Source organism: Stenella coeruleoalba, assembly GCF_951394435.1.
Source record: "Stenella coeruleoalba genome assembly, chromosome: 2".
NCBI lineage: Eukaryota > Metazoa > Chordata > Mammalia > Artiodactyla > Delphinidae > Stenella > Stenella coeruleoalba.
Window position 1 is genome coordinate 111,260,942 of NC_137147.1, and position 24,164 is coordinate 111,285,105.

At 50.7% G+C, this 24,164-nt stretch overlaps 1 protein-coding gene across 1 annotated transcript in view; it reads right to left on the bottom strand.

The window, feature by feature from the left end:
- The window catches only part of ACAN (aggrecan), a 64,575-nt gene extending 43,043 nt beyond the window's left edge, over window positions 1-21,532 (bottom strand). Inside the window, exon 1 of the mRNA XM_079914545.1 lies at window positions 21,248-21,532. The gene's annotated coding sequence lies outside the window, so the exon portion shown is untranslated. The remainder of the gene's footprint in view (window positions 1-21,247) is intronic.
- Between the last annotated feature and the right edge of the window lie 2,632 nt (window positions 21,533-24,164).

The following is a 24,164-nucleotide window of genomic DNA, read 5'->3' on the forward strand; positions in this document are numbered from 1 at the left end:
GCAAATGTGGCCATGGGCTTATCTCCCAGCAGTGCCCTTGGCTTGGGTCTGGCCCTGCACTTTCCCATCCTTCCTTTTGCTCACACAGTTTGTTCTTTCCAGAAGACTCTACATCTGTAGAACAGCTCTACATCTGACCTAATCATAGCCTTCTCTGAACGCAGTGCAAACACTGCCTCCTGGGAACTTCCAGGTACCCTGGCCTGAAACCATCTCCTTTCCACCCATGTTCTTGTCATTCCTTGTTGTTACCACCAATTAATTAACAAATACATCCCAGCCTGTGACTTCTTTCCCACCGCTGGCTTAAACTACCAGGCCAAGCACTTATGGGGGTGTGTGGGTGGCTGGGTGGCTGGGTGGAATGGCTTGGGTGGAAGGCAGGGCTGTGTAGTGAGAAGATGGCTGTGGAGTCACAGAGATGCTGTTAACTCGCAGTCCTGATACTTATATGGGAACATAAAATCTTGGCCCAATTATTTAACCTCTTGAAGCATCGGTTTCCTTACTTCTAAAGTGCTGATCAAATAGGATCTATCGCATAGGGCTTTCGTGGGGATTAAATGAGAGACACTGTGTGGCTCTCAGTAAATTTTGTGTCCTTTCCTAAGTCTTGTCCAACTGAATCCTCCCTCACTGAGGAGGGAGAAGAGAACAGCTGCATCATGTACACCCATCACGGCATTCAGTCTAGCATAGACGCACTGAGCACCTGCCGTGGTTGCCGAGGACAGGGTTCTGCATGTAGTAGCTCCACAACCAACACGTGCTGACTTGATAAGAAGTTACACCCAAATACAGTTTATGCCTCGATCTAATTTAAATGATGCCCCATGAGGATGGTATTTTGATCCGCAATGATAACAAACCATGGGACCCCCTCCCCACCAACTAGGTTAACCTAGGCTCATTCCTGCATTCGCACCAAGCCTGGGCACAGGATGTGGGTTCAAGTAAAATTCTGGACTGTAAGTAAGATCCTAATGGTGTTGGGGTCGTATCCAGTGACACAAGACCTGTCACTCTCAGAGCTTCTCCGTGTTCACTGACTGAGGGCAGTCCTCCCGGTTCCACCCTCCAGCAACAGTGAGTATCTTACAGTCAGAATCAGCTTATACAGTGGTTTCAGGGACCATCTGAAGGCTACCTTTATGAAGGGCTTACTATGTGCCAGGAACTATACTCTGATCATAATGGTACATAACGCCATGCTTAAAAAAACCTTTCAAAGGTTGGTTTTGTTATCCTCACTTTACAGATTGTGAGATGACTGCTCAGAGAGGTTAAGCAACTTGCCAAAAGTCACACAGATAGTAAGTGGCTGAACTTGGCTTGGAACCCATGTCTTATGGCTATAAATTCCATGTTTCTTCTCAACGTTCCCAGCCCCTCTACATTCATTAGTTTTACTCATTCATTCCACTCTTCAGTCAACAAACATATTTAAATTAAGGGGAAGATAGGGGATGTTCTCATTAAATTTCAGATCCAGAGGGTTTTAGGGATTGGTAGAGCGTAAAATGAGTCCCTAATTAGTTCATCAGAGGGAAATCCACATTTACTCCAGCTCTGCCCAGGACTACAGAGCACCTGGAATATGGGCAGGGCTGGGGGGATCTTGACAAAGATTAACACAGGGTCCAATCTGGAGAAGGTGAATTCCCAAGTGAGAGTCCTGACCTACTCTTGGACCTTCCAACAGCAGGGAGGTCCCCAGCCAGAGCTCCGAGTCCTGTCTTTCCCTCTGTGCCTAGAAGTCCAATGGAGGAATGGCCCCTGCAGCCCAACATGGCAGCTCTTCTCCAAAGTCCTTCAGGCAAATTGCCTGAGGGGGTCCAAAAAAAGATGGCCACTGCACAAATCCAATTCTGCTCTGCTGGGCTGCAGGCAGCCCTTGTTAACTTCTTTCCAGGGGTCTTCAGGGCTGGTTTTTAAAAGAGCTCCAATCAAGTCATTCTTGATTGAACGCGCCATGTCTCAGCCAGTGTCTGCAAAGGCATGAACATCACTTGCTTGTGAATAATTGGCCTCCTATCAGCCAACTCACCAGAAAAGTCAGTAGAGCCCTCCCTTGATCTGGGTGTTCTGGACCTTTCTAATGTCCCACCCTGCCACGTGAGGACCCTTGCCTCCACCAGCTAGAAGAACTGGCCAACTCCTTGCAGGGAGAGGCGACTCAAGGGAAGGAAGCCCTTTCTGAATTTCAGCTTCAGACATCAGCCCAATGAGCTATTTCTGCCAACGTCAATCTGTGGCCAAACTCCCTGTCCTTACCAGGGGCCAGGAGGATGCTGGTCCCACAACAAAAACAGCACTGGCCTTGGTTTGCTGAAGGTCTATGTAGGTTTGAAGGTAAAGGTCCTCCCTGCGGAGGTGGGTGATGTGCACAATGGGAAAGTGGAAGGAGTAGACCCTGGTTCAGGGCACAGAGCACATAAAAGACTTTAGAAAACATCAATTTCTCCTCTCTCTGGCCTTTCTGTCGTGATTCCCTTCACCCACCAATAAAGGTCCTTGCTAGTAATAACTGACCTGGATCTATTGTGACAAGATATATTCTGTTCTTCATCTTCTCTCTGGGGTCTACTTTAAACCCCATGCAATTTCCTCAAATGGCCTCTTCTCAGTTTCCAGGGAGACAATATGGTTTGGGAGAAGGTGGGTACCTTAAAAATACAACCTGAATTCATACCGTTGACTCATCACTTGCTATCTGGGTGAGCTTGGGGAAGTCTCTTGGCAGCCCTGGCCAGAATATCCATGAATGAGGCCTCTGGAAATGGCTAATTTCCAATTAGGAGGAGAGGCAGGGAATGATGATTCCCATGACAAATTGCTCTAAACATCTAATTTCCTTTAAATTATCAAACAGAAGCCTTTACGTCCCCTGAGTAGTCTGGTCCTGTCGGGTGGTGTGGCAGGAGGAGATAGAGGAAGGGAGCTTGTATCACACTGGAACCTTGAATGAGTCAGGGATGCTGAGCTCAGGTCAGGAGGGACAGCTAAAGCAAAAGGGATCTTGGCCTGGGCTTCCCTGGTGGCGCAGTGGTTGAGAGTCTGCCTGCCGACGCAGGGGACACGGGTTCGTGCCCCAGCCAGGGAAGATCCCACATGCTGCGGAGCGGCTGGACCCGTGAGCCATGGCTGCTGAGCCTGTGCGTCCGGAGCCTGTGCTCCGCAATGGGAGAGGCCACAACGGTGAGAGGCCCGCGTACCGCAAAAAAAAAAAAAAAAAAGGGATCTTGTCCTATATTTCATGGCAGAACAGGACGAATGTCCTTAGAATGAAGTCCAGCCTGTCCCCATGGCCTGTAAGTATCCTACATGATATGCCCTCGCTCCTGCACACACCTCATCCTACCTCTATTCCCAGCCACATTCTAGCTGTTTCTTATTTTTTCTTTTTTTTTTTGCCGTACGCGGGCCTCTCACTGTTGTGGCCTCTCCTGTTGCGGAGCACAGACTCCGGACGCGCAGGCTCAGCGGCCATGGCTCACGGGCCCAGCGCATGTGGGATTTTCTCGGATCGGGGCACGAACCCATGTCCCCTGCATCGGCAGGCGGACTCTCAACCACTGCGCCACCAGGGAAGCCCCTAGCTGTTTCTTCAACATAAAAACTTGTTTCCCTCTAAGGGCTTTTGTACCTGCACTTCCTTCTTCCTGGTACACTTTTCTGGATCTTTCCCTAGTTGGCCACTCTTCATCATTTCAGCCTTAGTTCAAAGGTCCCTTCCCTGACCACCTTGTTCCCTCACCCCTACCCAGTGCCTCCCTATCATGTCACCCTATTACTGTTTATTTATATCATTATCATTATTAGAAATTATTGCCATTTTCTGTTTGTTTATTGTTTGTTTCCCCTCCTAGAATATACACTCCATGAGGGCAGGGACTTTTGTCTGCTTCGCTTACTACTCTACACACTTCAGGTGCCTGGAACAGTGCCTGTCACATAGCAGGTGTTCAACAAATATTTGCTGAATAAATGAATGAATGGTGCTTCATGAATGGGCAATGTTCTTTCTGGATTAAGTTCTGGAATGGAAGGAGTGTTAAGCTTAAGACTGATCATAACTGTTGCAAGTGATTTCAAAGCATTCTTGCCTCTGCAGTCCTGGAATATGTTGGAAGCTCTAGGAGGAAGGGTAACTCCAAATGTGGCGAACAGGGGTAGCCTAGAGCATGCCATGGCCCCTGGAAAGATTCATCCACCCTCCTCTCCTGTTAAGAGAGGACCAGGAGTGGTCAGGATGGGCCCAGGGACCACCAAGCAGGGAGTGGTGGGTGACCCAGGAGATAGCATCCAGGGACAAAACAGAACTCAGAGTCATGCTGGCAGCCTGATGAAGGCTGCTTTTCTAAGGTGCCGGGAGTGAGCCAAGTCCAGGGCTGGGAAGGAAGGCCAGCCATGATGGAACTTCCTAGGGTGGGATGGAAGCAGCCAAACCTGGCCCCGAAGCCTATGACTGGACCAGGGTGGGCACCAGAGGGAAGAATTCAGCTCAACACCACCAACCTTTCCCCGTTATTCCCACCTCTCCCCACTCCCAGTTGCAATTTCCTTGTAAAATCAGTTTAAAGTGGAGAGTGGTACACGGCAAGATTAATGGATCCTGATTCACTCACCCGGGGACACTGTGCTTTGCCCTGCTCTCTTTGTGGAAAAAAACCTGGTACTTGGGACATGCCCCTTCCTGTTCTCAGCCTTCCGTTCCAGCCCGGGCACTTTGGAGGTTTTCTCTGCATTAATTTCAGACGTTGTGTAAATATCAGGCCTGGGAGTTTGGAAGAGTATCCTTCAGCCCAAACCTTCCATCAGGCACAAGCATCTTTCTTGGGGCAGGAATCTTGGGCCAAGAACTGAGTTCCCTCAACTTGGCGCTGACCACCAACCTGGCAGGACAGAATGCTCCTTCCTGCAGGAGTTTGGGAAGGGGCTAGGGGACCAAGCATGACTCCTTGGTGGCCTTGCTGGGTAGAAACTGAGCCCAGGTTTCAAAAATGATCTTCAGTAATGGTTTCTAGAAGCCAAGGGTCCTTGCCAGAAAGGGCCACCAGGCATTTGGGGTTACAGCCAAATTCCTGAACAAAGCCGAGGGCCAGGTGCCTGAGATGCAGCTGAAAGGAAACAAGGGGCAACTAGCCCAACCTCTTAAACTCTAGGGGCGGATGCACGTTCTTGGAGTTTAGTCCTAGGGTCTAGTCATTTGGAATCAAACCTCATTCTTCTGACTCTAGTTTGCATGCCCTGATTCCAGGACTGGGAAGACTTCATAGAGAACATCCACTTAGCTCCTTTTGGGTCATGCTTCTCTTTGAGAGCCAATGGGAGCTGCAGACCTGGCTCCCAGAAGGTAATCTCTAAGCCCTTATTTAGCTGGGGGCCTTGGGCCATGCTGGATAGTCTATACTAACAGTGTGATTTACGGTGGGGGTCTTGGGTCATGTGATATCAACTTGACCTCTGGAGGGGCTGGAGACTAAGGTCAGCCATGTGGGTGGTCAGCCATGTCTATATGACCAACCTCCAGTGAAAACCCTGGACAGCCAGGCTCAAGTGATCTTTCCTGGCTGGCAACACTCTATGCATGCTGTAACCCATTGTTGCTGGGAGAAGTAAGCATTGTCCACAAAATGCCCTGGGCGAGCACATGTGGATGCTCATGCCCGGTCTCTCTGGGACCCTGTCCTGCGTGTCTCTTCCCTTTGCTGATTTTGATCTGTATTCGTCTGCTGTAATAAACCCTAACTTGTGAGCATAGCAGCTTTGCTGAGTTCTTTGAGTCCTTCTAGTGAATTACTGGACCAAGAGGAGGTCTTGGAGACCTCCTGAAACTGCACCTTTCTGCTACATCCGGTTAGTTTGTCCTGCCCAGGGTGGTTCAGTGTGGGTTGAGTGGACAAGACAGTGGACAAGCCCTCTTCTTCCCACAGCCGTCCGTCAGTGACACTGCTTTCCCTTCTTGGTGCATGTGCTCTGAAGAGCCGAGCATTCTTTTTTTGGCCCTCATGTGGAAGGAATAATTGCCTTTCATCTGGAAAAGTTCCAAGGACTTCTTGGCCCTCCTTCCTCTCTCGTTTCCTCTGTCAAACACCCACCATGTGGAAAACTCTGCAGCAGGTGATGAGGGGGATTTAAGGAAGGACCAGTGTGAATCCACCCCTGGGGCTCACTGTGGGAGATTGGAGATAAGATATGGGAATAAATCCTACAATACAAGAGGGGAGCCTCTCTCAATGAGAGGACTCCAGAAGCTGCAATACAGAAATCACTCCTGTTGGGAGGACGTGAGAGAGCTTTGAAGAAGAGGTGGTTTTTGAGCTGAGCCTTGAAAGATGAGGACACTCCGGGCATGTGGAGGTAGGGAGAGGGCATTCTAGGAGGAAGGGACCACATGAACAAAGGCATGGCGAAAGGAGTGGATCCAACTGGTGAAGGATCAAATAAAGTTAGAAACAAAGTTGGGCCAGATTCTGAGGAGCCTCCATGATTGGGCTAATGACTTTGGCTTTATTCTGTAGGTGATGGGGGGCTCTTGGGGGTTTGGGGAATGACCTGATCTAAGGTGTGTGTCAGGAGGAAATCACAGCCCCCACTATCTCTGCTGGCTGATCCTTGCTCTGTAAAGTTCCCATGGTGATCAGGTTCACCTCCTCCATTACAGCAGGAGCACATGCTCCTAGAGCATTTGTCTGCCTCTGCAGGGAGATTTCACCCACTGGGCTTGCCCGTCCTTGGGCCTCCCTCACCCACGAGCACCTACCATAACTACTTCCTCTAAAAATGGCTGTCTGTTGAAGGTTGAGCCCAGGCCGGGCACGGTGCGCAGCAGCAGCGTGAACAAACAAATAATGTCATTCAAGGCTCACAGTCATCCTGGGAGGGGCACCGTTACTAGTCCCATTTTTAGAAAGGAGGATACCGAGGCTCAGCGTGGGTAAATGACTTACCGTAAATCCCACAGCCAAGAAGTGGCCGAGCCAGAATTCAAACCCAGATTAGTCTGACTCCAAAACCAGTGCTCCTAGCCAATTCTCTGCTTCCCATGCCCGTGCCAGGGATGGGGGCAGGTGCTGAGGATGCAGCCTGTCACGAGTCTGTTCTTATCACCCAAAGACCTTTGACAATCTGTGGCCTCAGCTTAAAGGCACGATTCAAAGAACGGACATTAGTTGTGTGCCTCCTACACGGGGAGGCTTCGCATTTTGACTCGAAGCACCAAGGCGCCTCGGTGCTGTAGAATAAGACCTCACGAGAGGCAGAGAGCTTGCTCTCTGAGCCCCTCACAGACCTCTCTGACTCTTGACTTGTTCAAGAATAGTCGGCGAAGAGGTGCAAACATCGACATGAGATGATGTTGCCCCCACCCCGTTCCCGTTTCCTCCCTTTCCAGCTGTCCCTGGCGTGTCCCCAGTTCTCTGCCAGCTGTTCCTGGCTGTGTAACTGTGCCCTGCAAGGCTGTCAGGATTATGGTGCCCAACAGCCTCCCGACAGGATGCCAGAGCAGCGAGCTTCATGAAAGCACCTTCTAGGGATTCATGCCATCTGCTGCCTCCCAGTCGGGGTTTCTTCAACAACATTGTCCTCACAAGAAAGTTACCTTTCCCTTTTTAACAAATTGACCTCCTTTTTAAAAAAGCTGTGATAAAATACACATAACATAACATTTACCATCTTAACTATTTTCAAGTTCATATATTTTAGTATATGTGCTGCCGAAGCGAGCACTCAAGTTCATATATTTTATAGTTCAGTGGCATTAAGTGCATTCACATTGTTTCTTTTTTTTTTTTTTTTTTTTTTTTTGCGGGCCTCTCACTGTTGTGGCCTCTCCCATTGCGGAGCACAGACTCCGGACGCGCAGGCTCAGCGGCCATGGCTCACGGCCCAGCCGCTCCGCAGCATGTGGGATCTTCCCAGACCGGGGCACGAACCCGTGTCCCCTGCATCAGCAGGCGGACTCCCAACCACTGCGCCGCCAGGGAAGCCCTGTTTCTTAACCATCACCACTATCCATCTTTAGAACACCTTTCATCCTGCAAAACTGAAATTCTGTACCCATTAAACAACAACTCCCATTTCCCCTCCTCCCCTCTCGCCCAGCCCCTGGCAACCACCATTCTACTTTCTGTCTCTATGAACTGGACTACTGTCTTTCCTTTTGAGGAGGCAAATATATATCCGTAACTGGAACCATCTAGAGATCTTTGCATGCTATTTCTATTGGACAGGTTCCATGTTTTTCTGGACTGTTTTTTATATCCAAGGAGGCCTTCACATACTCAGGGCTCTCCCGGGTACCACCTGGTCTCCAGCATCCTGGGACGCCTTCACATACCCCAGAGAGGAGCTGCACCTTCATGGGGTTGGGCTCTAAAACCACACACAAGATGGAAACCAGGTACGATCAAAACTCACCTTGAAAATCTCTTAGGAAGGTGTCATGGCGGAGCCCCCCACATTCTCTCCTAAAGAGTTGAACACAATCATCTTTCTTTCATTACTGGGTGGGGCTGTTGTTTGTTTATCTGAGCAGCAGATGAATTGCTTGTTAGGAGGGCCATGTTGTATGAGAAATACATGTCATGAAACACTAGATACACGTGTGGTGCCTCAAAATGCTCTCACTCAGAGAAATGAGGGAACGGAGGCCAACTCTGGGAGCAGCAAATTTGAGCTCCTTGTCTCTGGCTCACTGGGAACACAGACCCATCAGCGGAATGCCTGCAGAGTTTCTTACTAAAGCATGCTCTCTCCCAGTGACCACCACTGCACTGTAGCTGAGCCTCCAACCCAGGATAGCCTGATGCCAATTTCCCTTGATGGAAAAATTCACTCACAGCTGCACAATCAGCTGTACGAGGGCAAGGAACTAGGGCTCTCTGCATCACATGATGAGCACACATCACTTTCTCCGACCTAGCTTGTGGGCTTTCCGGAAAGTCAGGGAAAACTTTTAATTTCTCCTTTTGTATTCCCTACTGTGTCCAGTAGAGAGCCTGGCATGTAGAATAGTCCAATTATGGAAAACTGTTTACTGACTTGGAATCATGTTCACACTATATCATAAAGCTCAAAAATCAAGTTGCAAAATAATATGTAGAATGCAATTCCATTCTGTACTTATGTATACCTATTCACAGAAAAAAGACCAGAAAAATAAATAGAAATTTAACTCTGGTCATTGTTGGGGGAGAGTTTACAGTAGATTTTAATTTTTTCCATTTTGAGCATTTTTATTTCCTAAACTTTCTATGTTGTTCTCTATTATTTTTTAAAGGAAAAATGTTTCTAAAAATAAAATGAAATTTTATATCCTTTAAAAAAATCTAGGGGCTTCCCTGGTGGGGCAGTGGTTGAGAATCTGCCTGCCAATGCAGAGGACATGGGTTTGAGCCCTGGTATGGGAAGATCCCACATGCCGCGGAGCAACTAGGCCCGTGAGCCACAACTACTGAACCTGCACGTCTGGAGCCTGTGCTCCGCAACAAGAGAGGCCCTGATAGTGAGAGGCCTGTGCACCACGATGAAGAGTGGCCCCCACTTGCCACAACTAGAGAAAGCCCTCGCACAGAAACGAAGACCCAACACAGCCAAAAAAATAAATAAATAAATAAAAAGCTGAGCTTATGTCCTTCTTAAAAAAAAAAAAAGAATCTACATTCAGGACAATCGCAGTAGAAAATAAGCTCCAGTCCTGCCAGGCCGTTAGGAGAACTGGAGTTTGTGGGTGAAAGCCAATGGACTCCCCAGTGACCAAGGTGACAGCCAATTAGGGTTGGTGTGGGGAGGTGGGGAGGAGTGTCTCAGGGAGGAAGGGAGGAGGGAGACAGTTGTCTATGTGTTAGAAGTCTTGGAAACCTGCTGGGAAACAGAATTTTCTTCCGTCACAGTGAGTGTTCAACAGACTTTGGGCCCAAGGTCTTTCCAGCTCATGGCTCCCTCTCCTGAAGGTGGCCCTGACTCTGAGCCAAGGAATCCCCATGAAGTTCAAGGGCATGGTGTGCAGGAATAAACAGGGCTTTACACACACCCCCTGAAGGACAGGCCCCAGACTGGGTAACAAGCCCTGGTGCTTCTCTTTCTTATGCTAGATGTCAGGGTCTGGTCTGGGAAATTCATCTTCTCTCGAGGCACAGTGCACAGAATAGCCAGGAAACCATGAACTTTATAATCAGAGAGTCATGAGTGCAAGTCCTGGCCCTACCACTTAACAACTTTGCCTCAGTTTCACTATCTATAAAATAGGGATAATTAGACCTACCACAAAGAGCTTCCTGCTGACGCAGCACGAAGTGTGCGTACGTGGAGAGTTTGGTTCAGGTCATGGGAAGGCATTTATATCCTTTGTACTCAACTTGACCAGTCTCTGGTTAGCTTACACGCACTGACCTATTGGAAGATATATCATTTATTTAATCTGCCTTCCCTGATAGAACTTCCTTTATATCTTACAAATGAAGCATAGATCTAAAATATAACAGCAAGTCAATAAAGGATGCCACAGGCTGAATTTTGTCTCTCCCCCACCCCAAAAGATATGTTGAAGCTCTAACCCCCAGTACCTGTGAATGTGACCTTATCTGGAAATAGAATCTTTGCAGATATAATCGTTAAGATGAGGTCATTACAATGGAACAGTAGGCTTGCTGCAGTTTCCAGGTGTGTCGGGAGACTTGTGCTAGCTTCAAGGTGGCAGGGAACATAAGGCTCTTGTTGCATCCCTCAGGTCCCTTCCTGCTCCAAGCTTGTATGACTACCTTAAGAGCATAAGTGGGCAGGAAAGCAACTGAGGAACTTCCGTTTGGGCAAGAGGAGGCAGTCACATGATCAGCCAACCCACTGCTACAAAACGTCAGGTTCTGAGACACCAGGAACGGGTCCGGGGATATTCATGATGAACAGCTTTGAGAGTGTTTCGAGAGCACTTGCTCTGTGCTACGTGCCTTGGTTTAGCTATGTTATCTTGCTTTATCTTCCCAATAAACTTATGAGGGGAGAGTCATTATACCCAATTTGCAGATAAGGAAACTGAGGTATGCAAGACTAATCAACTCTGGCAAGGTCACACTGCTGGCGAATTGGCCAAACTGGGCCTGGAGCCCTTTGACCTGACTCCACCCCTGGAAGACAGTGGCCTGATGGATTTCTTGGTGAGTCCAAGTGCTAGATGTCATCAGGAAGGGAACTGGGAATAAAATGTAGCTGACAATGTGCTGGACTCTCCACCACAAAAGAAAGACAAGGTGGAGCTGGAGTTCAAGGCAGGCCCAGAGTGGGCGGGGCCTGAGAGGACAGGTGCAGAGCTGGTCGGGGGTAATGTTGCTCAGTGTGGACAGTGAAGGTGCAGAAGAGCTGCCCACTGAGGTCTTCAGAATCATGAAGACGCTGAGCTCTGAGGCCAAGGAAACCTCGTCTTGTTCTCTATGCTCTCCCCGGTGCCTGGCCTACCTCCTACCATGTCATGGGTAGTGCTGGGACCCTGCAGCTTGAAAGATGTACAGGAAATGAGATGAAAGATAGCCCATGGTCCATGTTGGGTGGCCCAATGATAGAATTTGAAGCTCCAAAGGTGGTAGAACCTAAAAATGTAAATTTATTTCTAGAAGTAGCTGCTCCCCAAGACATTCGATTCATCATGAACTGCTAAGGAAAGCTTGGAAGGGGAGTGGCCATTCCTCTCCTCAGCTGGGTCCCGCTGATGGCAGAACATCAGCTGGCCCAGGTGACTATGCAAAGTCCCTGGGCCCTGGCCAGGGTGGGATGGGGCTACTAAGGTGGCTGGGACAGTGGGGACTGTTCTTAGACAGCCACCATGTTCTGGAGATAGAGCATTGGGAGCTGGGAGACTGGGCCCTTGTTCCAGCTCTGACAGCCACACCTCTAGCCAGGACATACTCTTTTCTAGGTCCCAGCTTTCATATCTATGACAAGAGAAAGATGCACCACACGATGGCTTTCAAAAGACATAAAATCAGAGTTGTTCTCATAGAACCTGACACAGACCCTCACAATCACTGCCCCTCTCAACTCACTTCCGTGGCCCCTGAGGGGTGTCAGAGACACCCGCCCCCATGCCGACTCCTTGTGGAGCATGGTTTGAAAATTACTGGATTGAAGTCACTCAGCAGACTTTGACTGAGCACCTACTGAATGCTAAGCATTTTCTAGGTGTTGGAGACAGAAGATGATCAAGACAGACAGGGCTCCTCTCCCATGCAGCTTTTGTTGTTGGAGGGGCTGGGAAGGGGGCAGACAACCACCAAGGAAAACAACCAAGCAGCAACTTTTAGATAGTGATAAGCTACAGAGAAAATGCAACAAAGGATTGCTGGGGCGTTGGGGTAGAGGTGTTCAACTTCTTGAAATTGGGTGGCCAACTTAAAGGCTTCACCAAGGAGGTGACATTTGGACCTGAATGACCAGAATGAACCAGCTATGCAAAGTGATGTGGGAAGGGCATCCTGGCAGGGGAGACCATGTGGGCAAAGGCCCTGAGGTGGGAACGAAGTGGGAGGCCAGTGGCTGGAGGGTGGTGGATGAGGGGAGAGTGAATCGTGGATGCTGAGATGGCAGGGAGACAGCTCCTGAGGGCCTTGGGCCAAAGAAGGGGATTGGGCTTTATTCTTAGTGTGAGAGGACCACATCTCTACGGCCTTCTAAGGGCCTCTGCAATCCCCAGAGGGCTGAGGCAGGCGTGATTGCTGCCTGCATCTAAGGGTAGGTCATCCCACAGGGTACTTGCAGTGACTGAGGAGTAGTCCAGACTAGTTGCCAGTTTCCAGCCATTGAAGTTGCCTGAGCCTTATCTGGTGTATATAAGAGTCTTGCTGACCCCCGTGGGTAAAGCCCGGGTGCTCCCAGGCACTGAGAGGGCAGAGGGAGCTCCTGAGAGACGAGCAATGGAGGCCGAGGTGGGTCGAGGGGGCAGTAGGAGGCCAAGGCTCTGAGTCAGTGCTAGGAGCTTCCTTGACTAACAAAGCCACTCCAATCCCCAACCCGGCTACATAGCAGTCCTCTCCCTCAGGGATGGATTTGAAGACAATCTAAGCAATCAGGTTCCCTCACACCAGGGGGACCCTGTCTCTTAAAACATCACCAAAGCGAGTTACAGCAGAAGCCACTGCAGGCTGGGCTTAGGAAGCAAGTAGGAATCCCAGAATGAGGTTGCCCTAAGGGGAATTAAGGGCTGAGGAAAGGGCTGGAGAAGCCCCCTGGCTGGGCTGTGTGGGCCTGGGTGGGGGTGAAGCCCACCGATGGAGTGGTGAGGACAGGAGACAGAGACAGGTAGGTAGACAGGGCACCTCTTTGCTCAGCTCTGGGGCTGCCATTCCCCCCTGGGGACGCTACTCACTGAGACTTCTGGGAGACTGGTGCCCCCTGGAGTCGGACAGCCAGTAGAGCACACAGGGTTAGGCCTGCAGCCGATGGGGTAGGAGGCAAGGGCAGTCAGGTCTGGAGAGAGAAAGTGTTCAGATGCAGGACTCAGTCAAGGAGCCAGGGCCCCACCCTCCGGAAAACCACACTGAATGTTCTACCTCTCTCCCCATTTTTCTTTTAAATCCAGGGAAAAAAAGGAACTAAAATGAGCTTCCAACATGACCACCCTTTAAACGGAAGGTAGCAGGTAGGAGGTGAAAAAGGAGAGGTTGGGTCCAGCCTTGCCCTGGGGGTGGAGAGGGCTTGTTGGGTCAGTGACTGCATTTGAAGTTTAGGGTTTTAAGCTCTACTTGGTGGGGTCTCCCATGTCCCGGGTTGGCCCTGGGGCCCTGGTGCAGCAGCCTCATTCCTGCTGCAGCATCAGACCTGGCTGACTGCCTAGATCAGCATCTCTAGACTGAGTCCCTCACTCTGCTCTAGGGAAGAAGAGTCCTCTGGTCACATTCAATGTGAGGAACTTGATGGAGATTTCCAATGCCCCTTAGCATATTGAGCAGTCCTGCAAGAAAGGGCACTTTTTATTCTGTTTAACCCTTAGGGATGAGATCCTTTTTACATGCAATGCTACTGACATCCCTGGAAGGAATGTTCTACTTTGGGGAACCCTGGCCTAGCTTTTTCTGCCCCTTGGGACAAAGGTACTTTAATCCAGGGTCAAGGACAATTGTGTTAAGGAAGAAGGGCCCCTGTCTCAGGCAGGAGAGGGGAGGCAGGCTTCCACTTTCTCACTCCCCTAAAGGACAAAGGTGAGGCCAGAGGCTGTAGTTCTGTCTGCAGGGAAGGGAGGACAAGTCACCTTGAGAGGCAGGGCTAGAGGGAGGGGCTTAGAACCAAACACAACAGGAGGAACTGTTTTGGGCTTTAAACTAGGGGTTCAGAATCAGGACTGCATTAGAATCACCTGTGGAGATTTTGAAAAATGCAGATTACTAACCTGCCCCCCACTATCAACAATCTCTGGGGGCACATGAGGCCTGGGAACCCTTGTTTCTCAAAAGCTCCTTAAATGTTTCTGATTCTAGGGACAGAGGTTACCTCTGGTGACAGCCTTCCAGACCCCTTTTTCAGTGCCTCGTAAAACTGGCAAACATCTGCTACATCCCTGAGTCATCCTAAAATCCAGGTGTTCCCCTGAACCATCTGAATAAGCATGTCAAAGTGAGGGGGTTTGGTCGGGAGGCGGAAGGAGCACCCTTGATGGGGAAGGGAAGTAGTGGAGGGAAGGTCAGGGAAGATCTAGGGTTTGTTGGGGAAAATACCCCTACATATGACCCAGGGTGGTGGCCAGGACAAGGAAGCCCAGGTTTCTTGAGAGAGATGGGAGTCTGGGCTCCCCCCTTGCCTTGGACATTTCTCTTCTAAAGGGTTTTCTTCCCCAAAGCAACCCTGGGGCCAGGAAGGACCCTGGAAGGACAGAGTCAGAAGGTGGCCCAAGGGTGGGCAATGGGTGGTCCCAGGACAAAATGTGTCCACAGTTGGATGGGATGGCACAGTGTTTATGTGACCTAGCACCTGCTATTACTGGTTTGGACGTGACATATGATGTGGAGGGAGGAGCCTCAGAAGCCTGGTTAAAGCCGTGGCTCTGCCAAGAGCAGCCTGTGCCCTCCCAGTCCAAGGCCCTCCCCTCTCTGGGACTCGGTCTCTTCACCTGCATGATGAAGGAGCCAGGTGATTTAAATGTCTCCTTAGTCCCCCTGTGCTCTAATGCTTCATGATTCTGAGAAGCCTCAGGGAAGTTTGCTGATTTCCCAAATCCACCCATTTGGCTAGTGGCTTTCAGTTAGGCCTTAATTTGTTGTGATTTCAACTCCATGTGGTTGAGTAATGGTTCCATTTTAAAGAAAGGAAAATGGAGGTATTCAATGACGTGCCTGCACTGAGATAAGTCTCCAAGTTCCTGATCCTGATTTGGTCCTCTATTCAGCAGCTTCCTCAGTTCTGATGTCCCATTCCTACCTCCCTCCCCCCATGGGGATCCTGCTCTTGGGACTGTCACAACTCAATGGCTCAAAGGCTGTACCTGAAGTTCCCTCTAGAGGGCGCTGCTGCCTGGGCGGTAACCTGACCTGGCGGGAACCAGAGGTCCTGGCTTCTGGCTTTCTTGGGATAGAGTGGCAAAGTGGAGGATGCCTGTTTGGGTGTTGCTGGCACTTTCCTCGTCAAGAATTGAGAGGAGTTTATAGTGCAGTGGTCCACTGGTTTGTTCATTCGTTCATTCAGACTGTGCCCAGCACTGGTTTGGGCACAATGCACACCAGATACAAAAGAGTCCTGCTTGGGCTTCACAGGCACCCCTTCCTGGACAGTAATTTCTCACTGGATCTCGACCTATGAGGGCAGGGCTTAGTATATCCATTTTACAGATAAGGAACCTGAGGCTCAGAGAGGTGAAACAATTTCCCCACATCACACAGCCAGTCAGTGCCCAGTTCACGTGACTCCAAGTCAGTGCTCTTCCCCCTGCACACACTGGAGGATGCACACATTGGGCTTCTTGCTGCAGCTAACCATTCTCCCATCTTCTCACCCCTTGCTGGGAGCTGTGTGTGTGAAGAGGTGTTGACCCTGCACCCTCAGAAGCAGAAGGCATTATTGTGGCAACCGTGTCCCAAACAGCAACCTTCTTTGACCTCATGATCACATGTCCGTACCTGCTGATACTGTAACTTTCCATAGTGGGACCTTTAAAAACCTCAGATAATCATAACAGCTGCTATTTTATTGTAGGTCTACTCTGTGTCAAGTCCTTTATTTGCTTTATCTTGAATTCTCTCAGCTGTCTCACAAGCCCAATTTCACAGGTGCAGAAACTGAGGCTCAGAGAAGATGACTTGTCTAAGTGCTCATAGTTCGGATTTCAACCTGTATCTGGGCCACCAGAGTCCAAGTTCTCTCTACTTTACCTCTGTGCCCCTGGCTCTTTTTTCATTTGTTGTCTCCTCTTTATTGCCTGCCAAACTCTCCCTTCTTGCCCTCCTACCCCCAGCTTACCTTCTTGCTGTTACACACAGTTGGGCATGGCCTGACCCAATGACTAAATGAAGATCTGGAGCAGAGTTTCTTAATCTTGGCACTAGGGACATTTGGGGCTCTATAATTCTCTCTTGTTGAGGAGAAGGCACTGTCCTGTGCATTGTAAATGTTTAGCAGCATCCCTGGTCTCTACCCACTAGATGCCAGTAGTATCGCTCCTCTCCCACCGTGACAACAAAAATTGTCTACAGACATGACCAAATGTTCCCTGGGGGGCAAAACAGCTCCCCAGTTGAGAACCACTGCTTTATAGAAATGAGGGGTCAGGGTCAAGTTGATTATAACCTGTCTTCCCCTTTAGACCATGAGTGGCTGGAGGGCAGGAAGAGTGAATTGTTTTATTCACTGCTGTGTTACCCACACCTAGTGCTGTGCCTAGCATGTGACAAGTGCTGCTGAAAGAAGAATGAATGAATGAATGAATGAATGAACGAGTAGTTTCCACGGGCATGGTATGTTTCAGGATGAGGGCCTGAAGGCCTAGGTTCCCTTCCAGATCCTCACTGACCTGTACTGGGCTGGCCTGGAGCACAATACCTTTTCCTCGCTAGGCCTTGGTCCCCTTTGCCATCTCTTAAATAAGGGTCCTCACTGGCCCTGAAGCCCTGGACGTCTGTGGCCTGGGAACTGCCATGTTCCACCTCAGAGGCCCAGAGTCCAGGGGTTGAGGAGAGGGGCTGTCTCCCAGGCTGGACATTAAGATCTGCCCAGTCTTGAGTTTCTCCTTCCTACTCTTGCTCCCCAAGTCAAATCAATTACAGAGAGACGGGAAGTACCCCCCCCCACCCCCCGCCCCAAGACCATATGCAGCAGAGGTGGCTCCCTTTTTGGGTGTGTGTCTTAAAAGGAAAAACATGTAACCTCAAAGGTAACCAAATATCCAAATCACGGTGCCCAGCATCACACACCCCAAATCCACCTATTCATGAGTTTAACAAAAAGCTTCTTTAGGATACACTGTAAGGCCATTGAGAGGGAGAAAAGTCGCCTCTTACACGCCCAGGCCAGCCCACAGGGCCGCCCTCCCAGCACACACATACACACACTCACACACACACACATACTCGGCCGCTTACAAGAAGGCTCTGAGTTTTTAAAAGTAAACTCTACCGTTTCCGTTCTTGCCCTGGATTCAACTTTTTAAAAAAGGAACCGTTTTACCGTTTTCCCTACAAATTCCCGTCTCTCTGGTCCTCCCTTTGCCTCAATCCCGCTCCCTCCCTCTACCCCTACCCTTGCCCACCCCCAGCAACCCATCCTCTTCAGTCACCACTCCAGCTCCCACCGTGCCCAGGGGCCCAGACCCCCTGACAGGGACGGGGCTGTTCTGTTAGGTCAGGGGAAGGAGAGCAGCCTCCCCAGGGGAGATGCCACACGGACAGCCCAACCTTTGCCCCCTGGAACAGGGCTTTCTTAAGGAAGGAGGGTGGTAGTAAAGCTCCCATCAGGACCCAAAGCATGGCCCACAGGCAGCCTGGTGACAGCAGGAGAGGATGGCTCCCGGCTCCCATTTCAAGATGTGTTCCCATCCACAGACCCCCTTTACCAGGGCAGTCCATTAGCCCTGTCCCTTCTTCTGCTCCACTTGTAAGCAGGCTTGTCCTCTTCCTTGAACTTGCCCTTCACTCCCACCTCCAGCTTCCATCCCTCGCTGCCTCTACTCCCATGATACTTAAGGGTTTTGTTCCTATAGGGGCAGCAAGGATGCCCCAGCGCCTGCCAGCTGGAGCCACAAGGTAGGAATTTCTCAGAGACAGAAATATCATCAGGATCAGAGTCTTCCAAATTCTTTTGATCACAACCCGCAGTAAGAAATACATTATACAAATATCAAATTTGTGTCTATTTGTGTGTATACATATATATTATCAACATATATACACTTATGTAGACCTGCATAAGTATATATCAGAAAGAAAAGTTTCCAGAAGCAATACTTACCTTTATGACACGGGAGGCACTATGAGATTATTCTTTCCTATTTCATTAAACCTCCACGAAATTGGTTTCAAAACCAGCAGTTGGACCACTCCTGTTCTAGATGTTCATGTGGGAGCGGACTAAAAATGACACTCCGAACAGGGTCCTGCGGGCTTCCCCTGGCTCAGCTGAGGTCTTCCTAGTATCCAACAAGAAGGGCCTTGGGGGGACCAGGTTCTAGCAGGGATCATTAAAAAAATCCACACCAAAAGTTGGACACACGGTCTTTTACTAAGACAGAACTGGGACCCCAAAGGGGCCTAGAAACCACTAGAGGAGAGGAATTCAGGTTTGTGGTACCTGCTGAGAGCCAAACAAGACACCCACACTGGGTCTTTTAATTCTCATAAAAATCCCCAATTGGAGGTTTTCATCCCCTTTTTAGAGAAGAGGAAACTGAGTTTCCTTTGTCAAGGAAACCTTGCTTGACAAAGTCATGTAGCTAGTAGTTGGCCGAGCCGGGATTTGAACCCGGGTCTGCCTTGGCCGGCAGGCTGCCTGCCCACCCACATGGCTCTTTCCCACCAGCTCAGCAGGCGAGCTCTCTCTTGGACTCCCTCTCAGACTGGGGAGTCTGACAGGCCATTCTGGGTCTGTGAGGATGGAGAGTGCCCCATCTTGGCAGGAGGGGGTACAGGCTGCCTGGGATAGGAGTGTGTGTGTGAGAGGGTGACAGGGGCAAAATGTGTGCCTGGGTGTGAGGAAAGGCATGGGGACAGGTGTGGCTCACACCAGACAGCGCAGGAGCTCACCCCTCAAGCGCACAGACTTCCTCCAAACAAGTAATAATATATGTTGTTTTCCCCTCTGGCTTCTTTGCTCTTGTGTTGATCAGAGGGCTTTCAAATAATAAAGGAAGAATGCCAATTTAAGTATGATTTTCACTGAAAATTCTAGGAAGGAAAAACTTCTACTTAAGATTAAAATCAGTAATAATAATAATATCGAACAGCTTTGAGTACTTGTCCAGTGGCAGGCACTGTGCTAAGAGCTTTGCTTGGGTCACATCACAGCTTCTGTTTATTGAGGACCCGCTATGGGCCAGCACTGAGCACAGAGCCTGGCACCTAGGTGGTGCTTAGTAGATGTCAGAGAATGAATGAATGAATATACCAGGCATTTAGCTAGAAACTGCACAGAAATACATCGAATTTAAACACAACTTGATGTAACCTGAGGAATTGCAGCATTTCTCTGAGAGAGATTTTCTTCCTTTTGATAATTCCTCCATCCAAAACTTCTTAAACTGGAGAGATCTTTTGTTCTGTAATTTTTTCTTTCAGGTTAGAAGCGTCTCCCCAACCCCACACTCCCACCCCTAACGAGCTTTTGGGTTTTCTCCCCCATTGCTTTTCCATTCCTGAGTAGTCTCTTCCTGGCTCAGTGACTGACAGGCCAACACGCCAACATGGATCTTCACAGAGCCTCCTAAGCCCCTTTGCCCCTTCTCTCTGGCAGCCCAGAAGACAAGGAAGAGAGAGGAGGATTTGATCCCAGACCTCCGGACCCTTCAATCAGTACTCGTGATCAACTATGGCCTCAGAAAACCTAGATTCTAGTCCTACCCCTACCCCTAAGTCACAGTACAACATTTAGTGAATGATCACACCTTTCTAGGTTCACTTTCACTTATCATGAGATGAGATGAGTGTGTTTCAGACTGTCAGCTACCCGCCCACCACAGCATCCAGGAACCAAAATGCCACACTAACCCAATTCAGCTTTGCATCTTCCTCCCTTCCCTCCTGGTAGCCAGCCACCCCCCCCCCCCCCACCCAGCAGAACTGGAATTTACACATCAATCAAAATGCAGAGACCTGGATTCCTTAGTGGTGAAACCCTAGAAAAACCCCATCAGAACCCCGCTATGACTGCAAGGAGGAGAATGATGAAGAAATTTGGGTTGGATCTTGTCCCCCAATAGGAGATGACTCCCACCCCTACAGTTTGCTGTAGCCTAGAATGTGGCTTCCATTGGCATTGACAACTGCCTACCCAACCCCAGGGGTAGAAAGGGTTCCTGCTCCACCATCACTGGCTTCTTCTGCAGAGGGATCCAGAGATGGAAAGGCAACCCATGGCCATGTGTCCTCCCCTCCCCTCCTTTTCCTTGAGAAATGCCCCTTCTTGGTGGCATGTTCAGAGCGCTGCTCTTGTCTCCCTTGCTGGCAGCTCGGGAGCCCTGTCCCAGGCTCTGCCAATTCCTCCTGGCTTTCCCGCACCCCTCCGGGTGCCCAGTGGCCAAGGAAGTGGGACCAAAGGGTTCTCTCAGCCTCTACTTAGGCACCTGCTGGGTATCTGACACACTGCCGTGTCATTTCGTTTATTCCTCAGCCACTCTGCTGCTGAAGAGGCCTCCTCCTTCCCCACTGACAGAGGGCAGGCCAAGGCTCAGGAAGATGAAGCAACTCCCCCAGCTCAAAAATAGCACAGCGGGATTTGGACCCACAGTTTCCTGACTCTGGAGCTGCTACTCTGTCCACTATGGCTCCTCCCAGACCCTGGGGCTTGAAAAGTGGGTCCCTTAATTCTGGGGACCAGGAGACAAGAGCCCCTCCTCACGTGTCCCTTCGCCCCATTCACTCTGAGTCTGCAACAGCCAGAAAGTTTGCTCAAGTCCACTGCGGACGCAGCCGGTGGATGTCGGGGCCCCCAGCACACACCTCCCAGGGGGGTGGGGGAGACGGAGGCAGCACAGCCTCCAGCACAGAGGGGGCAGCCACAGCACCGCTCCCGACTCGCCAGGCGCCCTGGGAGAGCCTCTCTCTGGAGGGCAGGAGACGGTTACCTTGAAGAGTTGGGCTCCCTTCTCCAAGAACTTCAGTCCCATACACTTGGCGAGGCAGCGGGGTCTCCTGGGGCCAGGAAGCCCGGGTCTCGCCGCGCACAGGCGGAGACGCTCTGGGAGGGCGCTGCGCACTCCTCCTCCTGCCGGCGTCCTGTCCGCAGGTCCCCTCGGGCGGTGGCCGCAGCGGCAGCGTCTGGGTTGCGGAGTCCCGGCCGGCCTAGGGAAGGGACACTGAAAGGCGCCCGGAGCCCCCTGGCACCCGTGTCAGATGCCGGCCGGCGAGGGTGCTGAGAGAGAGACTTGAGCAGCGCCGCGCGCGTCCTCAGCTCTGAGAGCCCCCTCTGGAGCAGCGGGAAGGTAGGTGGGCGGGCGGGCACGGCGCGCGGTGACACATACATAGGGGCGGGCGGGGGAGGGGAAGGCCCAGGAGCGGGGCGGGAGGGGGCGAGCGCGAAGGGAAACCCCACCCCCGGGGGACCCGAGGGGCGGCCGACAAAGGGAGGGGAAGGCAGAGGCGCGGACCGGCGCGCGGCTAGGGAAGCCGCCGGGCGCGCAGGGCGCGAGAGGAGCGCTCCCCGCCGCGGCGCGGCCCCGGCGGCCCCGGCGCCCGCCGGAGGACGGCGGCGCGGGAAGGGCTGGAGCGCCCGCGTCTGCAATGCGGTCGGCCGTTCCTCAGTCGGAGGGGCCCGGGAGGGCTGTACCCGCACTGGCAGCCCCTGCGGGCCCGGCTCTGCAGCCGCCGCGGCCGGACAGGGCTCCCCGGCGCCCGCGCGGGGGTCTGCAGCTGACGCCCCTCAAGATGCGATAGGGAGGGGCGTGGCCCCCTGCTCCCAGGCCACAATTAGGAAGGACCCTCCTGAAGAGCTGGCTGAAAGTTTTTGGGGATGGGGTGCGGCGAGATGGCAGGGGAGTGCGGAGCGGGGCTGGTGGTGGCGGTGGGGAGGAAGTTAGGGGACAGCTGGGAGGCGTGCTGGGGCTGGGAGCCTCAAGACCAAACGCTGAGGGTTTTCAAAATCTAGGAGAGACCAAGGACATCTCAAATGAAGCAGGAATTCTCCAGTAGCTGCAGAGACCACCCTCCTTAATTTTGTTTCCACGCAAAAGAATAAAAGAACTGACAGATTTTGAAGACCTTCTGAGCTGGTTGTTTAATACACATTAATGTCTCATTTAATTTTCTCAAAGAGCCCAATGCGGTAAATACACGTAAATATTACAACTAATCTCCCCTTGCAAAGAAAAAAAAAAAAAGATGTGAAAACTGAGGCTCAGAGGGTAATGGAGTTACCAGTCAAGGTGGGGTTTGAATTCAAACCCAAGGTCATACTCTCTGCTGCTACACAAGCTGCTGGTTCAGCCTTAGCACTTTGGGGGACCCAGGCTGGCTGGTGGCCTTCAGGGTCCTTATGGAGGAAGCTGCTGGTGACTGACACTAAGATTTAGTGGCCTTGGTCAGTGTGGTAGAAGCCGCTAGACCCCTGATTGGGCAGGGACTGAATGGAGAAAGACAAGAAGTGGGATCTTTGCGGGCTGCCCATTACAGAGATAACAGACCCAGCTTTTCCTTGGCTAAAAGGAGTCGGAGTGCCTCACTTTCCCCAGCGTGAGTCCTCTGGAATTGTGTGGGTATTTTACTGGCCATCTCTTCTGCGGGGCAGGACTGGCCCTGGCCCAGCACATTCTCTGGAGCTGGCCCCCAACCCTTCCCTGCACAGGACAGTGAAGCCTAGGGAGGGCGTGGTGCCCACTCCACCCGCTGGTCCGGGGAGCTGGGGTTAAGGTGTTCCACTGGTTGGCGATTCTGGCTTCACCAGTGTTCTACCTGAGTCCGTTGGCTTCTCCGAGTCAGGTCTCTAAGTTGCAGAGCACTTTGGGCACTGCTGACAGGACAGTGACCAGAACCCCTTAGGTGGAAACAGCAACTTTCAAAGAAATGGGATGAAATCTTATTAGTTACTGGCCCTAATGTCGGGACCAGGGGAAATGACCCTTCTAGAAAAAAAAAACTTTAAAATTCCAACAGGAGGGTCATGAATTCTCATGTCAGTATTCATTCATCAGATGCTCTTGGTGAGAACAAACCGCACCCTCATCTGTGAAATGGGGCCATATCTGACATATATCCCAGGACACATGGGGTTAGTGAAGGACAATTCAATTCAAGGAAAATATTAATTAGGTAATTAATCTTTGTAATGAAGGGAATGAATGTTTATTGATCATCTAGTTTGTAACGAAACTAAGAAGCATATAATAGGCACCTTTTGTGTGCCAGACACTGCTTGATACCACGGCCTGGCAGGTGACTCTTATTACCATTTTACACACTAAGAAGCTGAGACTAAGAGGCCACCCAGGTAGTGAATGAGTGCAGGTTGGCATGACTCCACACTGCCTACCTTTACAGGCTGCAGAAAACCCAGCATGATGGGAAAGCATTTGGATACTTTAAAGACCGTGTTGAGAGAATCAAAGGACATGAGTGTCTGAAAGCCCTTGGTGGCATATGGACGTTCCCCTATTCAATGCAGGAGTCTACACAAGGGAACTCCTTGTGTAGTATTTCTGATCCTGGTTATCTCTCCTCTGCTCAAATACTTTGTAGCTGCCCACTGCCTTTTCCAGGCTGCCTGACCTGGTCTGCTGTCATAGGCAGGTTCTAACCTCTCACTGCTCAGAGTAGTCTACAGACTAGCACAGTCAGCTGGGAGCTTGTTGGAAATGCAGACACTCATGCCCACCCCAGACTCAGAATCTGAATTTTAATGAGACCCCCCAGGTGTTTCCTATACCTGCTGATGTTTGAGAGGCACTGTGCTGGCATTGTTCAGCAGGTTTACTCATTACAGAACAAGAGAATCTCTGAGCTAGGAAGGGCTCTTAGAGAAGGTTGAGGACAACTTTTTCTGGGTCTTCA